The sequence below is a fragment of the Mesoplodon bidens genome (genome assembly GCF_964165515.1).
Source record: "Mesoplodon bidens genome assembly, chromosome: 14".
In the NCBI taxonomy this organism is placed as follows: Eukaryota; Metazoa; Chordata; class Mammalia; order Artiodactyla; family Ziphiidae; genus Mesoplodon; species Mesoplodon bidens.
In genome coordinates, this window is record NC_138170.1 from 51,579,913 (window position 1) to 51,600,437 (window position 20,525).

At 45.1% G+C, this 20,525-nt stretch overlaps 1 protein-coding gene across 3 annotated transcripts in view; it reads right to left on the reverse strand.

Moving 5' to 3' along the window:
• Nucleotides 1-20,525, reverse strand: part of PRKCE (protein kinase C epsilon) — a 550,583-nt gene that overhangs the window by 164,267 nt on the left and 365,791 nt on the right. The window lies entirely within an intron of this gene.

A 20,525-nucleotide genomic window follows, 5' to 3' on the forward strand; every position in this document is an offset into this window, starting at 1 on the left:
TAGGAGCTTCTAGGATTACAGGGCTTTTCCTAAATCACCCCTTGCTTAGCCAGCCTGCCTCCAAGCATCAAGGCCTATCACTGCCTGAGTATTTTTCAGCTGAGCCCATAAAATCCCCCAAGTCATCCTGGAACTTTCTGGGATAACTAGGGTGTAAGACAAATACACAGTATTTTAACCTTTCACAAATCCTACTGCTGGCCGCAGAGGGGAAGGTTCCGGAAGGCTGGGGGGGAGGAGGCAGCCTGACCACAACGATGGCAAGTCCTGCTGACACACTCACGCCTACTTTAAAAGAAGACGACAGCAAGTCCTGCTGACACACTCACGCCCACTTTAAAAGAAGACGACGGCAAGTCCTGCTGACACACTCACTCCCACTTTAAAAGACGGCTGGTAGCTTCCTCAGCAGAAGCCAGGGGCGGGGGTTCCTTCCACAGGCGAAAGCTGCCCTCTCTTCCGCCACCCCACAATGCATGCTGCCAGCAGGAGGAGTGCTGGAGCGGCGGGGAAAGCCCTCAGATCCAGTCCCGGCTCTTCATGAATCACAGGCCCCGAGCAAGTCCTTTCACTGATCTGTGCCTGCTTCCTCATCTATCACAGGAAAATACGCTAGCACCCTGTCTGTCTCATAGGTTCTGTGAAGATAAAGTGAGGCCATAACGTACAAAGGACTCCGGAAAGCAATTTAAGAGTTGCGTGCATGCTACCTGCCAGGCACTCTGCTAAAGGCCTTGCAAGTTATCACTGAATTCTCAGGGCAGCCCCTCTGAGGGGCTGCATCCGTCAGCATCCAAAGGGGATTGGCTCCAGGGCCCCCATGGACACCAAAATCTGTGGATGCTCAAGTCCCTTATATAAAATGGTGAAGGATTTGCACATGAGCTACACACATCCTCCTGCATACTTTAAATCATCTCTAGATTACTTATGATACCTAATACAATGTAAATGCTATGGAAATAGTTGCTGGCGTAGCAAATTCAAGTTTTGCTTTCTGGAACTTTTTCCCGAATATTTTCCATCCGTGGTTGCCTGAATCCATGGATGTGGAACCCAAGGATGCAGAGGACCAACTGTACTTCCACTTTGTGGAGGAGGAAACCAAGATTCATGAGCAGTCTTAATATCTGCTGTAAGTTTCCTAAAAACCAGACAAAATAATAGGTCTCTGAAAACTAAACACCTGTTCAAAGTGAGATTCCCTGTCTCTAAGGGGCTGACAGATGAGTGTGTCTAAGGTGAGCAGCAGTAAAAAAAAAAAAAAAAAAAAAAAAAGGTTTGGATTCTCTCCCATGCTAATTCCAATCAATTAGTAGAAGCTGTGAGGATCACTGTGGCTAGAACAAAATAGAATCCTATTCAGGATTCTACAGCCATATGCTGAAAGAGGGAGAATGATGGATTAGCTGCAAGACAGTCACTGTTAAATCAGCTGATTTGAATTCCCCAAACGATTCCTGCTGGGTATAATCACACTAGCTCTCACTACCATCCCCGCCACAGGATGCTTTTACTGAACACTTACTCTCCATAAGTAAGTGGGCTTCTCCTATACATACCTACACATGCACGCACGTGCACACACACACAGACAGGTAGAAAAGTGTGTGTCGGCCTTTGGATGTTTATAGTTGGCTTGGGGAGATAAGTCGTTGGCGCATACAAATCTAACAGCCAGTCATGCTGTATATTCTGGGTGCCAAGTGAGAAGAGTCATTAATAAACACTAAAGGGGTTTGAACGCACTGACGGATTCACAGAAGAGCAGCAGCGGGAGACGGGGATAATCAGAGAAGCGGGGCTGCATCATCCTAGGCAAGGGGAACAAGCAGGAAGGCAGGGATCTGCCTGGCAGTATCCGGAAAGGGGGCAGTGAAATTGAAGAGGGCCGGCGGAGATTCGACAAAAGACATTTTACTTTACAGGCCGTGGGCGGTGTCCAAAGTCTCAGAAGAGGGTGGCAAAAGTGGGCAAGCTCTTTTGCTGTATTTGTAAAACTCCTTCAAGGAGCGGTTCTTTTCAAATAAAAATCCAACAGTTATCCCACTATAATCTGTTGCTCCTGTTACTACCCAAAATAGTATTTAAGGGAAGCCCATTTAAATATTTATCCTTACACACATGGGGCTGGCTACATCACTCACAAGAAAGCTGTATAAAACTAGGAGGCCCTACAGCAGTGGTTCCCAACCTTTTGGGCACCAGGGACCGGTTTCGTAGAAGAAAATTTTTCCACGGACCCATGGCGGGGGAGGGGTTCAGGCGGTAATGGGAGCGATGTGGGGGTTCAGGAGGTAACCCAAGCGATAGGGAGCATGGGGAGCAGCAGATGAAGCTTTGTTTACTCTCCCGCCGCTCACCTCCTGCTGTGCGGCCCAGTTCCTAAGGGTCCAGTCCGTGGACTGGGGGTTGGGGACCCCAGCCCTACAGGTAATGAATGCTAGGGCAAGTGCAAGATACACACCCCAGAGAAGTTCCCACCTAGCGTAAAAGGAAACACAGAATGAAAACTACTCCTCTCAGGGTAAAGAAACGTACTTATTCTATGGATGACAGAGGGCAAGGATCCTAGGGTTTGCGGTGGGGGAGATGGGTCAGGAAGACAGGGACTATCCCACATCATGCGGGACCAGGAGAAACAAGTGGTGGATTGGAGGGGGAAAAGGGCAAATTCATTTAAGTGGGTAATTCCTTTTTGCTGGGACATAGTTACAGTTTGCTATAGGAAAGCATTACTATAGCGGCACCTCTAGGAGACGTTCATTCCGGCAATCCTAAAGGCAGCAGCTTTGTATCTTCTACATCCCTCAGTCACCTCTGAAAGATGCAATCGCTTTTCAGAAGTAACACGGATGGAAGAGGACGGATAGCACTTCAGAACCTTTGGGGTGGGCGCATGGGGGGAAAAGCCCACAGGCGATTTGGATAATTGCATCTTCTGCCCTTCTAGTCACCCCCACTGCCAAGTACCACCGCTCTGAGCGACTCTGGGTTGACATGAAAAGCTAAAGTCAGGCAACCAGGAAGGCCCTCCACAAAGTCCTAGTGTGGATTTAAAGGATGCGGACATGGGACAAGGTGATTTATGGCTGGGGCACTGGGGTTTTCTCAGCACGTCTGCTGTGTTTCTGACCGTGTCCTTATCTGGAAGGTTCTGCAGTGCTGTATTCTCAGTGCAGGGGGATGCCCGGAAGTTTGTCCATGTTCTTCGACGATGGAGACAGAGATCATCATACATGTTCCACCCCCAGGATTCAAGGACCACAAAGAGCTGTGAGCTCTGTCGCCCCACTCAGCCACCTAGCAGTTTTGCAAGTGAGGACTTTTCACCACTCCCTGATGAGAGGTAGCTTAACGTTCTAATGGGTTTAGAGAGTCTTCTGGCCATGCTTTCTGGGTGTACTCTCTTCCTTACGTCACAGTGAGGGCGTTGAGAAGAAAGCGTTTACTCAAATAGGCAGCTTGGGAAGGGGGCTGTTATTCACAGAGCCTTCTGTTACACGGACCCCAGCAAATCCCCCTAAACCTCATTTCCTCCACTTATATTTTTAAAAAAGAGAGCGAGCGAGCTGGAGGAGTTTGATATTTTCTTACAGTTTCCTTTTTCCTGACTCTCTCTGTACAGGATGATGTAGTTGTTTACTTTAAGGCTCAGGAGTCAGCCAGCATTGTACGAAAAGCTTTCCCACCAAAAAAACCCCATAGTAAGACAAACTCCTTTCCATGATGTTGAAGCAATTAGTAACACATGAACGGGCTTGCTCATGCTCTCACTCCGGGATCTGCTCTTTCCTCCCGCTGCAGGGGCCACTCACCCTGGGACTGGGGGAAAGGGAAGACTTTCCACTTCACGGGGAGGTGAAGGGGGGTTGCTGTGTGGGGCTGTGTGTATGAAGGAGTGGGGCAGGGGATGAACAAAGGAGATCTTCCTTGGTCCCATCTCCAACGCTTCGCTTCGTGAAATGAAATTCCAAACCTCGATAGGCTTATCCATAAAATGGGGGGATAATAAAACTGTAAGAGATGTGGTAAGTCAATCACACCTGCAAAGTGGGTAGCATGTTATGTGAGGCGGTACGGGATAGGGAGCACTAGGACAACAGAGTGGACACTGCCTGGGTTCAGATCCCAGTTCTACTACTTATTAGCTGTGTGACTTTGACAAGGCATTCTACCTCCCTGTGCCTCAGGATCCGCCTACCTTATAAGGCCCTTGCAAGGATTATACCATCAATATATGTCAAGAGCTTTGAAAATGGTCTATTGTAAATGCTGTAAAAATGTCAGCTGCTATTATTTTGGGCTTATAGAAAACATTCTATAAATGTTCGCTGCTGGTGATGGCAGCAAGGAAAGCTATTTTCAACTAGTGGTATGGGGGAGGGGGGAGGGAGGCACAGGAAGGGGCATGTCCCCCACAGAGGATATGTCAGGATCTGGGGAGAACATGTATGCATATAGCTTAAAAGCGGTTAATTTATAATATAATTTTGTAGATGGAAAATGAAAAGATGTCTATGGTTTTCATAATAAAAGTCACCAAAAAAAATGTTTGATGACATCTTCTTGGCTATAAGACAGGATTTTAAAATGTTGAGGAACACTGAAGTAGTGGAGACTAGGAAAGATTTCTTCCCTAATCAGAGCTGTGTGCTGAAAGGGTGAGGCTGAGCGGGGTTACTCCTTAAGAATTCGCAACCTGTGAACGGAGAACCCAGGCTGGGCTGAAGATGGGCCAGCGCCTTTGTGGATAACCCCTAGACTTCAGCTCCCTCTTGGCCTTGGTCTTGGCAAGGAGATGGGTCCTATGCTTTATCCTTCCAGCTAAACAGACCATGGGACCAGTGGCCACACTTCCTGTCCTTGAGACAGACCTCACTGCCAAAGACAACAGGAAAATCAAGACTTTAGAGGCAAAATAATGATATGCAGACATTGTCCTCAAGCTCAGTTTTTACTACAGTGAGAATTTTGGGGTTTTTTTTGATGGGATATCATCACTTAAAATGCTAATGTCTATGGTAGTTTGGATACTTTCATGATCTTGTTCTCCTCTCCCCCTTTTCATTACATAATATACCCACAGAAGAATATGTAAGATACATATTTTAAAGAATAATCAAAACAAACTTCCTTTTAGCCATATGCATCTTGACAAAAAAGAGATGGTTGCTGGTCCTCAAAAGCTTCTTTAACCCTCTCTGACTGCATCCTCTCCCCCACTCCCCGCCCAGAGGTAGGGGTGACCACCAAGGTAATCACTGCCTTGTTTTTCTCTATAGTTTCATCACCTACATGTTTATTTCTAAACAATATATTGTTTAGTGTTTCCTGTTTGGGGACTCTATGTAAATGCAGTTATGCTGCACAGCTCTTTCTTGGACTGACTTGCACTTTTGGTCTGTGTTTCCTCCTTTTTTTTTTTTTTTTTTTTTGCCGTACACGGGCCTCTCACTGTTGTGGCCTCTCTCGTTGCGGAGCACAGGCTCCCGACGCGCAGGCTCAGCGGCCATGGCCCACAGGCCCAGCCGCTCCGCGGCATGTGGGACCTTCCCGGACCGGGGCACAAACCCGCGTCCCCTGCATCAGCAGGCGGACTCTCAACCACTGCGCCACCAGGGAAGCCCTGTGTTTCCTCCTTTTTAATCACCAGCTCTTCTGGATGAGGTCTCAGTTCTTAAGGGTCTCACACTTTCTCTTTTAAAAGTGCCCTTAAAAAACATCCCTGAAACATTCTCCGTAAAATATCATGACACAACAACTGAACTGGCTCATTCTTTTCCCTTGGATGTGAACTGTCTGCCACATTTTGGTAAGCTGTGGCCAGTTCCTCAACTTTTGGATTAAAATATTATTTCCTTACATCAAAGTGACATTTTTGGTAGATTTAAAGATCAAAGAAATGCATTCAAACCTTCCAAATGATAACCATCTTCCAAAAGGAGACACTTTTCCCCCAAGCACCATATTCCTAATATTTTTTGTACAGTCTTCTATGTTCCTTTCCAGTTTTGTCCAACAGCTCACACTCCTCACTATTCTTGTCCTTCCTTACCTATGAACTCTAAATGTCCCTTTTTATGGAAATGGGATTTTAAATTTCACATCACTACCATAACCTTTGAACAACTTGTATAGATTTTCACAAAGCCCTCTAACCGTATTTTTCCCTCCCACAAAAATCCCTTTTTGGATCAAGTGGAATCTTTACTCCCACAGCCCTGCAAACTGTACCATTTCCTACAGAGGAGGACGGAGCATCTGAATGTCTGCATTTTGTGCTGAACTTAGTGTCTTCAAGATCCAGGAATTAACAAGTAGCTCAAAGAGCTAAATAGAATCTGCCTTTCAGGAGATGTAGATGCATGGTTTTTGAGCTGGAAGCAGCCATCTATCATTTTAAGTTTTTGGAAGGACCCAGTTTGTTCCTGCCTGTGGCATCCGCAAGATACTGACTTCCTGTGTTTACCCAGTGCCTAGGGCACTGGGCTCTCCTTCAGTTCCCATGGTAATGGGCTGATTCCCCCTCCCTCACCCATAGGCTGCTGTGGTTTAAAGCTGCAGAGATCAGCACTGGGTGGGCAGCTGGATGGGAGGATGTGAACTACATAAACATGCAAGGCTGTCTCAGTCAGGGTTTGTCACACAATGTCACACAGTGACGGGACCACACTGTGCCAATCCCACAGATTCTAATGGGCTCTCACCACTGTGCTCCCCTAGGACAGATGGGACCCAGGGTTGTTACTCCTGTGACAAAGTTCTTCATATGTGAGAGGAGAGTGTCCCTCCCACCTGCAGGAGTATGCTTACTCCTCCAGCCCACTCACAGTGCTTCTTCCTCTAACTTTCTAAGCTAATTTCCGCGCCACTCGTTTTTACACAGAATCATAATTCATTTTCTGGCTCAACTGTGCTAGTCTTAGCTCCCTAGATAAACTAGAAATTTTGGGGATAAAGGCTGTGTCTTTTTCCATCCCTGCCATACCTGGTACGAAGCTGAAGACATACCAGGTTCTGGGAAAATATTGGTTGTCGACTGTTTACTAAAGCAGAGCATTTCCTCCCTGATAGATGGGATGTGTTCCCTGTGTCTTCCTCTCCCTGTACTGCTCCTCTCCTGCTGCTGTTTTTAGCACTTCAGGTTTCAGTTACTCTGCCTAATACATCTACCCCTCAGCCACCCCACCTGGCAATCCAAATGGGTCTTGCCACCCCAAAGTGGTGAATTCTTTTATGAACATTTTATAAAAGGAGTTGGCTTTCACAAGGTGAACCATCACACCTACATTTATAATTATTATTTTCGAAAGCCAGATTTTATTTTCAAGTTTTCTTCTAGTGGACCTACTTGTACTTCTTTGTTACATTCCCTTTCAATTTATATACATCAAGAAATACTTCCCACACTTCTAATCAACTCCCTGCAAAGAACAAAACTCTGGGTGAATTAGACCATGGAAGTATTTCAACATGGATGGCAACGTGTTTCACTTGGTCGCATTTGTGTGGTTTTAGTGTTAACACTGGTGCACCTAGAAAACGTTCATAAATTAGGGCTTGATAATGGAGGTTGAATTTAAGTTATTAGCTGAAAACAAAACTGGCATGGGTTGGATAAATGGTGGAAGAAACATCGAGAACAAAGACATCAGCTTCTCCAACCACTCCCATCCTCAGACCCTTACTGGACTGCACCTTTCGGAGGATGAGGTAAGGCCACAATCCCCATCACCACCCATGTCATTCACTATCAGTCGGTCAGGTCCAAACCAAGCTGTAGAGCCAGGAGGCTTCAGCTCTAAGAGGCAGGGCCAGGTAATGAGCTTAGTTCCCTAGCAACCTGCACACAAGTGTTCCAGACAAAATGGATTACATGCTGCTGATGAATTCCAAGTGAATATCTTATTGACCCAACAAAGGAGTTAATTTGTACCTCTTACCACACTACAGGGGTCAAACTAAGAGAATTCTTTTTGTCTGTGGTCCCTCCTGGCATTCTCCCTGGAATGTCACGGTAAAATAAAGTGCTCTGATGGGGTCAAAAGTGGATGGTTCAACTTCCCATTGCCTCTGGAAAAAAAAAAAGTTCATAACAGGAAGAAGAGCGTCTGTTTTTCCTTCTATTGCTTTCCTAATACAATCTGGATTGCCTAAAATAATATCCCCAAAGGGTTATTCCAGGGACCCTGTGTAACAGGCGTAAGTATCTGGTCACCCCACTATAAATTAACCAACTGCCATTTTATTGTTTTATTTACACCTTGGTCTCTTGAGATTTTGATTTGTGTTCATTAATCCTCAGGAGACTAATCTCCCCTGGGCACTCAGACAAAATGAAGTTTCTGGAAGCCAGCTACCTGGGTTTGAATCCAGGATCTGCCACTTCCAGCTGTGTGACCTCTCTTTGGGATAATAGTCCTACCTAGAAGGTTGATGTGAAGATTAAATGAGTTAATACATGTAAAATGCTTGACATGAAACCTGGCATTTAACACGTACTGTATACAGTTTTGTTCTGGTTGTTATTATTGAGCCAAGGATGACCCTGAAATGGGAGGTGAGGAGTAGCCCACCTGGATGACCCATGTCTCTCTCAGTTCTTGGCTTAGGACAGCAGCCTCCAAAGACAAACCACCAAGGGGGCAGTTCTAAGATGTTCTTTACTGGAACCAGAAACCTTTTCTTCTCACGTTGGGGAGTGAGTCCTAAATATGACCAACCCCCGCCCCCACCCCGCCAGTGACAAGAAGGAGACAAAGGGTCCAGCAAGAATTCACCAGAATCTTGTGGATGAAAAAAAATCATTCAGAGGAACCATGCAGAAGCCAATGTCATGGTGACCCACTTGTACTGGCCCCAGTTCAATCTATGGGTCAGGCAGTCAGAAGGACAAGCTACCTGACTCCTAGGGACACAAAATCAAAGTCATGTTCTTCACATTAACTAGTCACACTTCTAAATTCACTAGATTTTATAATTAAGATTTAAGAATCCATTTTATAATTAAGAAACAAAAATGATATAATAAGGCATTCATCCTCTGGTTGGGCATAGATTTCTTCCAGGAGAAGAGATGGCTCTTGGTAATCTTTGGCTTGATGCCCTCCTGATACACTTGTGAGATGACTAGACAGGTTAAGAGGTTGGGCCATAGCTGTAGTTAAGGACATCTGGGCTCAGGTTAGGGGTTAGGTAATATATATTTTATTTTCTCTGTATGAAGCTAGTGTACCTGGGGGTTCAAATCTACCAACAATGGTTTCTCAATTTTGTTTCACGAATGTTTGGCCAGCTGGTCAGAAAAGGTCATCCCTACAGGCTAAAAGAAACTTGGCAAAGCTCTCAGTCCAGCTTGGGGGCGGGGGTGGAGTATTTATATAAAGCATACTGAAACTGTTAACTGGATAAGACAGAAGCTAAAATTTATTGTGCCTGCTGTGTGCTAGAAACTGTGCTGTGCTTTAGTAAGACAACTATAATACCTCCCGGTAGACCTCCTGATGCATAACCATTAGTCATTTTCAAAGTGTGTTTGAATTTGGAACCGTAATGTAGAATGACAGTCTTGTGAACATAAAGGCATTGCTTGAGGTGGGATCATTCTCTGAATTGAGCTTTGAAAAATGAACACTAACCAGAAGCACTTTTCATGTGATTTTATCACTGTTCTTCTCTCACTCATGCATCAGCAGCAAGTCAGTCTGTAATGGTCCCACGTATAGTTCCAATGCTGCATTTTCACAGATATTTAGAATCAGATTTAGGAATCTTATAGATCAGGTCGTCTAACTCCCCTCTCTGTGTCCTCCCGCATCTTTTATTATGAGTGAGGAAATCAATGCACAGAGAAATGTCTCAGCCGAGCATCCGTGGCAGAAGCCAGAGCTAGAACCAGAGTTTCCTGCCTCACGGTGCCCTCTTTCCTGGATCCCGTGTTCCTTACCAATGAAGAGGGCACACGTGAACACAAGTAGCCAAATGGGACATACCCGCCCCTTGTCAAACTCTTCAGCGCCAAAGAACCAAGGGCCAGCAGAGTTATCTGAAGTATCTGAGACCATTGGAAGAAAAAGTTCAGGTTATATGAGGTAAGCCCATCGCTTAAGCTGACTAATCTCAATAGACTGGGTAGAAGCTTTTCTACAAAATGCCCCCCGTAGAAAACAACACCAGTCCACTATCAAATTCAACTAGGATCTAAAAATAGACACAATAAAAAACAAGGTAAATCCTGAAACCGAATAGATGGCACTGGGGGGGAGAGGGGAGGTCTGATGTTAACCAATGAGGAAACTGGCTTTGTTCCGTGAACAGGTTAGATAACTTGGACCTCTGGTTTTAGATTTCAAGCTGAAACTTTTAATTTAAATTCGATCATTATGTACCCACTGACTGTGGGCAAATGACACCGTAGAAGTGTGCAGGTCACTTAACCCAACTGGCTGCAACCTACGTTCTTGCTTCTAATCAGTTCGGGGTTGTACGAATGATACTTTGCAGAGTATTAAATGCAGTGCTCCACCTCCTTCTCGGGCAGGCCCGCCTTCCCAGATGCAGAGGGGAAACAGAACGGTCTACGGCAATTCTTCCTTCCGAAGTTCTTCCCCACCACCTCCAGACTTGCGGGCCACTGAAATACCCTCCACACAGACAGCTCGGCTTTTTATTTTCCCCTTTAATCCAAACCACACAGAGCTGCCACGCTATGCTTCCTAAGTCATCACTTCCTGTAACACCTTCAAGGAATCTGTTACTTCCAGGATAAGTCCAAACTCCTTGTCTGAAATTTTAAGAACTCCAAGGCTTAGCCAGACTCTCCTTACAAAGTGGTCTTTCTCATGCCTTCCCAATGTAAGCCTGCTTTTCTGGTACAACATGTCATCACTCCCCCTAAATTTGGGGGTCAAACTCCTCCCTCCCTCAGACTTGCTGTGCCCTGCTCCTCCTCCTCTCCTCCAGTGACATCATCCCCCCAAACTCCCCCACCCAGCACTCATTCCTCATTCACAGTGGTCCTTCTCTCCCATAGGAGGCGAGGGTGGGGACGGTTGATCTGAATCCCACCACTAAACTATCTGTGTGACCCTGGCCAAGTTGTAAAGCCTCCCCTAGTCTCAGCTTCTTCCTCTGCCCAGAGAAAGGACAATACCTATACACCATGGGATTCGGGTAAGATTAAAGAAATTGGTCCTTGCACCAGGCTTGCCACTTAACAGGTGCTCAGTAAGTCTTTCCTTCCTCTTTATCACATACCACCTTTATTCTAAGTTACTGTTTTATGTATGCTATATCATCTGTTCTTGCACATAAGAGTCCCAGTTCTGACTATCTCCCAGCGGCACCTAATAAGGTTCTGGTACAGAGCAGATTCTCATGATCAACTTGCTTGCCATCAGAGTAATATTATAACCCAGCTATATTCTCTCCACCTTACTCTCTCTATGGCGGAAAACCTTTCTCAGCGAGCCAAAGTGGTTTCTATTAATGAGCCAACCAAACTAGAGACAGCACTCACAGAGAATAGGAGAAATGTTAAGTTTTGAATCTGCTTCCAAAATTCTATCTCTACCTAAGTCTCAGGAATGTGCCCATTTTAATAACAGAAGGACATTTACAATGGAAACCTTCAAGAAATGACATCCGCGTATATATATCCGATTATACATAGGTAGGTTAAAACCATCAAGACTTACTCCAACTGTCAGCGGAAGTTGCAGTGGCTTTAAACTTTTTTCCCCAAAGTAAAATCCTTTCTTCAAACGACGTCTTACTTGGATTACTAACAAGAGAAGCAGCTGAAGGCGGGACTGCTCTGGGCGGATAGAAAGAGGAGTGTGGAAGTCCTCTCTTCATAGCACACACAGGGTCTGTTTGTCCAGATGTGTGTGTGTGTGTGTACATATGCACACACACACAGCAATTCCTGAGGCACCTCCACAAAACCTGATTCAGAAACTACAACTTAGCAGAATAAGCAAATCGTTTAGGAGGACAGGTAAATATACTCCACACTGCTGAAAAAACATCTACTAAACAAACATATATACACGTATATGATGTCAAAGGAATTTAAATCTTGTTCTGCAAGATGCCAATGTCAGAGTATTTACAAGCTGTACTCAAGTTTATGTTACAGAAAGAGAGAAACAAAAACAACAAGAGGCCATTCTGCTGCATAGAGGCAAATGGTATCTCTGCGCAACACTGGGCAGTGCTTTCTGGTTCACTTAACTGCTAACATCAGCTCCATGGGAAGCCAAGCATTTACTGGAGACCCACAACCCCCAAACTCAGCATTTCTCTACAGGAGGCGCTCGGACACTGTGAACCTTAGAAATCATTTGGTTAAAGAATACTTAGTGACAACAGAAATAGCTACGATATATCTTTGGTGAAACAGTTGAAAGTATGATATCAATTTTAAAAAAATATATGTATAAACAGATACATTTTTTTTTGTGTGTGTGTGTGTGGTACGCGGGCCTCTCACTGCTGTGGCCTCTCCTGCTGCGGAGCACAGGCTCCGGACGCGCCCGCTCAGCGGCCACGGTTCACGGGCCCAGCTGCTCCGCGGCATGTGGGATCTTCCCAGACCGGGGCACGAACCCGTGTCCCCTGCATCGGCAGGCGGACTCTCAACCACTGCACCACCAGGGAAGCCCTTCTAATAGACTTTTTTTTTTTTTTTTGCGGTACTTGGGCCTCTCACTGTTGTGGCCCCTCCCGTTGCGGAGCACAGGCTATGGACGCGCAGGCTCCACGGCCATGGCTCACGGGCCCAGCCGCTCCGCGGCATGTGGGATCCTCCCAGACCGGGGCACGAACCCGCGTCCCCTGCATCGGCAAGCGGACTCTCCACCGCTGCGCCACCAGGGAAGCCCAACAGATACATATTTTTAAACTGGAAATATACACAACAAAATGTTAGTAGTAGTCATTAGAATAATTCTTTTTGTCCTTTTCTGAATTTTCCAAGTTTTCTACAATTAACAAATATTCTTTGTGATAAAAAAATATTATTATTATTTTTTAAAGGCCAAGGCCAACAGTTTCCGAAGGAGAACAAAGCAATGAGTTCATCATTAAATTGCTGTCAGGTAGCATGGCCATGATGCCCATGGCACGGTACACTGGGTACATAGTAGATGGTCAATAAACAGTGGCTGAATGGACAGGTGTGAGGGCCTCGTCCTGCTCCAGCCCATTTTGGATATAATCCCTATGCCCATGCCCCCTTTCTCCTCTCTCCTCTCTTGCACTTTCAGAAAACAGAAAAGCTTCGAGAAACAGGGTGAAAGATCTTGCTACTCTCACCAGCTTAAGGGGCATTAATTTTTTAAAAATTCCAATCTCACTGAATCCAGGTAAAACAGAGCTGTCACTCAGAACCTTTCTCAAGTGTGTGACAGCAAATGGGGACTGGGGAGATGGGGGCTGGGGGTAAGAATATGTGAAGTAGAGAACTTGGGCAAGAGGGAGGTGTTGGACACAGAATAGCATCCCGTGAACAACAAAGGCCTTCAGCACACCTTGCTTCCAACCTGGGTTCCATTACAGACAAGGTGTTAAGACCTCTCTGGGCCTCGGTTTTCTCATCCATAGAAGGGAGTGACCTTACTTGTCTCACAGAGACATCTTTAGGAACGTGTGGGAAGGCTGATCGAAATGAAATGAAGGCATTTGTAAAACTAACTGTCCTATTCAAATGCAAGGTTTCCTTGGAGGCAAAGAAGTTGCCTGGGGCAGCAGCACCTTAGATTAAGAGCCCCCCCTCCCACACACACACCTCTCTGCCCCAGGGGGCATGTGAGCAGTCATTAACTCTGTAACTTTTCCTTTCATCATGCAGAATGCATCCTATTATGCTTCTAGACCTGGCCCTCCACCTCTGTGAAGTCTTGCTTGCTTATGAAAACCGTCATCTCCTCTCTCCAACTGGGTTGGGCACCCCTGGTAGGTCTGCACACAGACACGCCCCTCCCCACCACATACACACTCATTCACATACTCACTCTTTTTCTCTCTCTCCCTACCACCCGCACCCCGCTCCCCCAATCCCCACCAGCCCTCCACAGGCCTCAGCCCATCCTCCTCAAGTGAACAGTGATTATAACCACTACTTTGACAGAGGTCCTATCCTAGAAGTCTTGTAAAGCCTCGCGGTGATTTGCATGCTGCAGGCCCTTGCTAAAGATGTCTTCTTGGCTGATTAAAAGCAGTGGCTCTGTTGACCGGCTTGCTCTAGGGCAGGATGGTCTTTGGAAGTAAGGAGATAGAGTCTGCTGGAGTCTCATCACTTTGACAATGGCTTCTGCCAACGGTAAGCCTGTACCCTCTACCATAGATCTCATTTCACTGAAATCTGTTAGAAACTACGGAGGCTATCTCTTTTACTAGCAAGCATATGGATTCCCAGGTGGCTGCCTGACCCACATACCATCTCGCGGTGTTGAACGTCTCAGTCTACGCTCCTGAGGCACTCGTCAAATCCAATCAAAGCCCCTCCAACCCCTCAGACACCATGCTGCCTCAGATGGTGTGCTCTAGTACAAAAGAGACCCATACTTCATTCTCAGCTTTTTTAGATTTAATCTGACACAGTCACCTCTTTAAAAAAAAAAAAAAAACTACCAGTGCCCTTTTACTCTGTTCTTTGCTTTCGTGTTTGCTGCTCTTCAGAATTGACAGTCACAAGAATGTCCAAGTTCCTTGAAACCACAGTTTTCCCCCTGCATAGTCAACACTCCTTTCCCAGCAGTTTTCACCCCCTGCTCACCCAGCTTATTAAAACTCATTTGAAAAATGTCTCCGGTTGCTTTTTAAGGATTTTTCCATCCTGCATTTCCCCCAGGGCAGCGAGGGAGGTTGGCCAAGGGAGATTCTCTAGTTCACCCTCTGTTTCCTTCTTAGCGGCTCACACTGACCAAGCCCTCCAGGAGTTGTCTTCCCAGGCCTGGCAGGAAATGCCAAAGAGTGGGGGATGAGGACAATTAGGTAGAGACTCATATTTTTAAAGAGGAAAAATCACGGATGAATTTATTGAAGTCAGGTTTAGTTGGAAGGGATGATTTCACAATGGGGATCACATGCAGCAGCTCAAAATGCCTGAGAATTTTATTTCTTATAACCAGAAAAACAAAAACAAAAACAAACCTACCACTCAGTGGCTCTCCCATCCCCAGCCTTCCGTGGATGAGTGGGAAGCCAGAAGAGGCAATTCCTAAAATCACGCCTCCCCCTAAGCCCTGATGTTGAGCAGCCCATAACTTTCAGAGCCCAAAGAAGCAGGCTCCCAGTATTATCTCCCCTCTCTACCACTCAACATCTGATCTTGCAGACGCAGGAAGCTCCCTCTTTATTTTCCAAATACGCTCCCTTTCTTCTTCTCCTTCCCTGTGGTTGTTTAGCCGTTGACATTTCCTTGGAAGAAGCAGGACACAGACTGAGGTGGGAGTTCTAGTGTTGGAAAAATAACAATGAAAATGAGAGTTGAAGATAAGTTCTAGGCTTCATCAGAATCTCTTTGCCTTTATCCTTTTCCAAATGCTGCCCGAGCTTCAAGATCCACGTTAGGTGCCACCTCTTCCAGGAAGCCTTCCCAACTGCCTTCTGCAGAGCTTCAAATGAATCACCTACAGGGCTCCACTAGAAGAGTTACAATGCTGTAAAATATCACTCATTGCATGTCTAACTCCCCACTAAACAGCAATCTCCATGCGTTCAGAACTGGTATGTTTTGAGCTTTGTAGCCCCAGAACCTAGCAGTGTCTAGCATATAACAGATGCCCAATAAATACTTGTATATTCATTGAATTAATTACAGGTCATACTTTTTTAACCAAGAAAAAATTATTTTGTGTATGAAAATATTAAATGTGCTGTTAACATTATCCATTTAAAAATCAGTTTAAAATATGAAAATTTTAGTTTCTCATCCATATCAACAGATAGTACAATGTCTATAATTCTTTATGGCTATGTCAGTCTTGATGAGCATAATGCCTTTATAAAATAAGAATTATGCCCAGGGTTTTTTTTGTTGTAAGAGGGAGGGCCTGAGAGAAATGAGACTACTCCATCTCTGATGGAGTGGGAAGTCCCTTTGCCCTCCTTTTCATACCATATGTTTGCTATTTAGTCAAATATAGTTTTGTAGATTTCTCTAGTTGTTTCAGGTGATTCCAGCATTCCAAAAAGCACACAGCATAGTGGGAACTCAAGTCAAACATACTGGTGTGAATTTGATTGAAATTGAAGTTACTGGCTTAATCTGGGGGGCTTTCTGCCTTTTCTCCCAAGCACTGGAGCCATTTCATTTGCTTTTTCCTTCTAGATCCCATGGACAATGATCAGAGTGCAGAAGCCAAGGGCAGGTGGGCTTGGCACAGAAAAGGCCACATCCCTCTTTAACTGTAACTTGGTCATTCAGTGGGCTGTGGTGACCAGACCTAACTCATGACCTGACGTCACGATTGGCGCCAGTAGGCTTACACAATCATTGCCATTGGTCACCATACCAGACATGGGACCTCACACACTTCCAAGTCCTGTCAGGCAATCTGCGTAGCGCGTGCCCTGAAGCCATGTGCAATCCCTCAGGAACTTCTCAAAGGAATGCTTCCGTAGGGGCTGTTTCTTCTACATACCAAACAATAAAGGCCCATCTAAAAATAATCAAACCCGACTTAACATTATTGCTGCTCTCTGTGTCATATTCAAACAAGAATGAAAGAAATCTTAATAGGATTGCAAGCAGGTCTTGTGTTCCTTAATCATGTATTAGAGTCTTAGTCAAAACCAGGCTTACGGTGGCTCAGAAACACTGTTCTTTCTTTTCAGGAAATGTGAAACTAAAGCTGGACTGAACGGATGGCCACTGAACTGGGCTCCCATTCCCACCCAAGTCCTGTCCCAGTCCTCCCCACTCTGCAGAGCCCAGATTGAGCTCTTTCCCCACCTCCAGACTCTAAAGCGCACCCCCTCCTCTGAGTCCTCCCAGCTCGAACACCTCCACCCAGAATGTACTGTCTCAAAGCTGTTTGCTATGGAAGTTAGTATAACTCCCCACCCCCATCCCTTATTTATTTATTTTACATCAAAATTCGACTAGTAGTTTCTTTTCTTTTTTTTTTAACATCTTTATTGGAGTATAATTGCTTTACAATGGTGTGTTAGTTTCTGCTGTATAACAAACTGAATCAGCTATACATATACATACATCCCCATATCTCCTCCCTCTTGTGTCTCCCTACCAACCCTCCCTGTCCCACCACTCTAGGTGGTCACAAAGCACCGAGCTGATCTCCCTGTGTTATGCGGCTGCTTCCCACTAGCTATCAGTTTTACATTTGGTAGTGTATATATGTCCATGCCACTCTCCCACTTCGTCCCAGCTTACCCTTCCCCCTCCCCGTGTCCTCAAGTCCATTCTCTACGTCTGTGTCTTTATTCCTGTCCTGCCCCTAGGTTCGTTAGAACCTTTTTTTTTTAGATTCCATATATATGTGTTAGCATATCGTATTTGTTTTTCTCTTTCTGACTTACTTCACTCTGTATGACAGACTCTAGGTCCATCCACCTCACTACAAATAAGTTTTGTTTTGTTTCTTTTTATGGCTGAGTAATATTCCATTGTATATATGTGCCACATCTTCTTTATCCATTCATCTGTCGATGGACACTTAGGTTGCTTCCATGTCCTGGCTATTGTAAATAGAGCTGCAATGAATACTGTGGTAAATGACTCTTTTGGAATTACGGTTTTCTCAGGGTATATGCCCAGTAGTGGGATTGCAGTGTCATACGGTAGTTCTATTTCTGGTTTCTTAAGGAACCTCCATACTGTCCTCCATAGTGGCTGTATCAATTTACATTCCCACCAACAGTGCAAGAGGGTTCCCTTTTCTCCACACCCTCTTCAGCATTTGTTTGTAGATTTTTTGATGATGGCCATTCTGACTGGTGTGAGGTGATTCCTCATTGTAGTTTTGATTTGCATTTCTCTAATGATTAGTGATGTTGAGCATCCTTTCATGTGTTTGTTGGCCATCTGTATATCTTCTTTGGAGAAATGTCTATTTAGGTCTTCTGCCCATTTTTGGATTGGGCTGTTTGTTTGCTTGATATTGAGCTGCATGAGCTGCTTGTAAATTTTGGAGATGAATCCTTTGTCAGTTGCTTCATTTGCAAATATTTTCTCCCATTCTGAGGGTTGTCTTTTAGTCTTGTTTATGTTTTCCATTGCTGTGTAAAAACTTTGAAGCCCCATCCCTTATTGAGTAAACTCCCCCACTTGAGAATCACCTTCCTTTTTGCTGATAACTCCATACCCAGCACCTACACCTCAGAGTCAGGTTAACAACAGCTCCTTTTTAAAAACATGATGACCGGTTGCCATAGGAAAAGCCACATTTTCTGACGGTTAAGCTGGGGGGTTATAAGATGATTCCTCATAAGATTCCTTTCTAGTAAGCAGAGGTCCTTCGGTGAGGTTCACATATGATTTGCTTTAGAAAAATCAGATGAGCATACATCTGTCACGTAAAGTGAGGTGTGCCATGTTCTACTGAGCAACGGTGGTCTGGGACTTGCTCCTGTAACTGTCGCTACCTGATGCTGGCCTGAGAAAAGAGTTAGCGAATCTCTGAACTTCACAGGAGAGTCCCTTCTCTCCCCAGCCTCACCCTCTACCACCCAGACACAGATCTCCATGTCAGTTTGGTCACTGTTCTGCCGTAAAGGAAACTCATGGTGTTGTATGATGCCATCTGGTGCTCCAAGAGCAGCCACACAACGAGGACCCTCAGCCTATTCTAACCGCACAGAAGGGAACACTGCAGACATCGTTCCTGCCCCCTCACTCATTCACCAAGAGGGCAGGGAAGCGGAGCCTCCGCTCTGGCTCTCCAGGTCCACCAAGTACAGGGGGTTCCCAGGGTCCCTACAACTGGACTGGACCCCTCCTGGGATGTCAGACCTCTTGGCAACATGTCCAAAGAAAGCAAGCCCGTGTGGATCCCTGCCTAGGAAACCAGCTCAGAGGGTGAAAGAGACGGCACAGCTGCTAGACGCAGGGGAAGAGGGGGTGTCTCCCCACAGAGGGGATACAACGTGATGTCAGAGCAAGCCCCCACTGGACTGGGAGTCGCAGAGATGAGACGGTAAGTTCGACTTGGCCAATACCAAGTATCTGTGGGCAAAAAACTTACTTCTCTGAAATCTGATTTTCTCACTGGTGCAAAAAGAAGACTAGAAGAGAGAATTTTAAAAGAATCTTCCAACCCTCCAATTCTGAGAGTGACAACCTACCGGTTGTGAGGCCCTCTGACAGGTACCATGGAAGATAAAGAGATATAGGATACATTTCTCATTAATCCAGGATCATGCTCATGCAGAGAAAAGAGGAAAGTTGACCTCGTGACTGACCCTCTATTATCACACTGGATTCTGTGCATGTACACATACACACACATGCACGGACCCACAAATATCAGGCAATACATACTAGCTATCCTTGTTTTGGATGCTAGTGTTAAGTGTGTTAAGTCCTATACTTGTTCAGAAAAGGGATTTCCAGATTTTCAGGAGGTATTTCATACTCTCCTGAGAGATTTCAGAGGGTTAGGAAAAATTTCATTTGATCAGTGTTTGGAATGGGTAGTGACAGTGAGGTAAAGCTGGGGATCACATCATTGGAAAATGGTAGATTAAGTAAAGGTAATATATATATTTTTTCCATTGCAGGTCTCCTCAGCAACTTCGACAAGCAAATGTATGTTGAGACACTCTAAGAGAGGTCAAGACTGCAGTGTCCCAAACTATGGGCCACAGAGTCTTTCCTTCTTTTTTTTTTTAACATCTTTATTGGAGTATAATTGCTTTACAATGGTGTGTTAGGCTCTGCTGTATAACAAAGTGAATCAGCTATACGTATACATATATCCCCAAATCTCCTCCCTCTTGCGTCTCCCTTCCCCCCTCCCTATCCCACCCCTCTAGGTGGACACAAAGCACAGAGCTGATCTCCCTGTGCTATGCAGCTGCTTCCCACTAGCTATCTATTTTACATTTGGTAGTGTATATATGTCCATGCCACTCTCTCACTTCGTCCCTTTTATCCTGAAAAGTTTCTCAAGTGAGGAAGGTTCAGAGAAATACCCTTTTGGAAATAGTGTACCAAAGAGACTGGGCACATGGAAAGGATTCAATACAGAGGATTCAATACAAATCCTTAAGGCATCCTGAAAGACCTTCACTGATTTTGTTCCCCAAAATAGGGTAATAAAAGAGCTTCATGAAGAATGTTGGCATTTCTCTTCTTTACTAAGAATAAGTAACAAATGAGTTAAGGATACTCATCGGTCAGACTCCATAATGTACTTACAGATTATTTTCATTTCTTTACTGCCACCTTCTGGTCCCCAGGCACCTACTTGGTAGTTTTAAAATGTTACCTTATATTTGTGGTTCACGATGGCATCCTTTTTTTTTTGGCATGCCACATCGCTTGCGGGATCTTA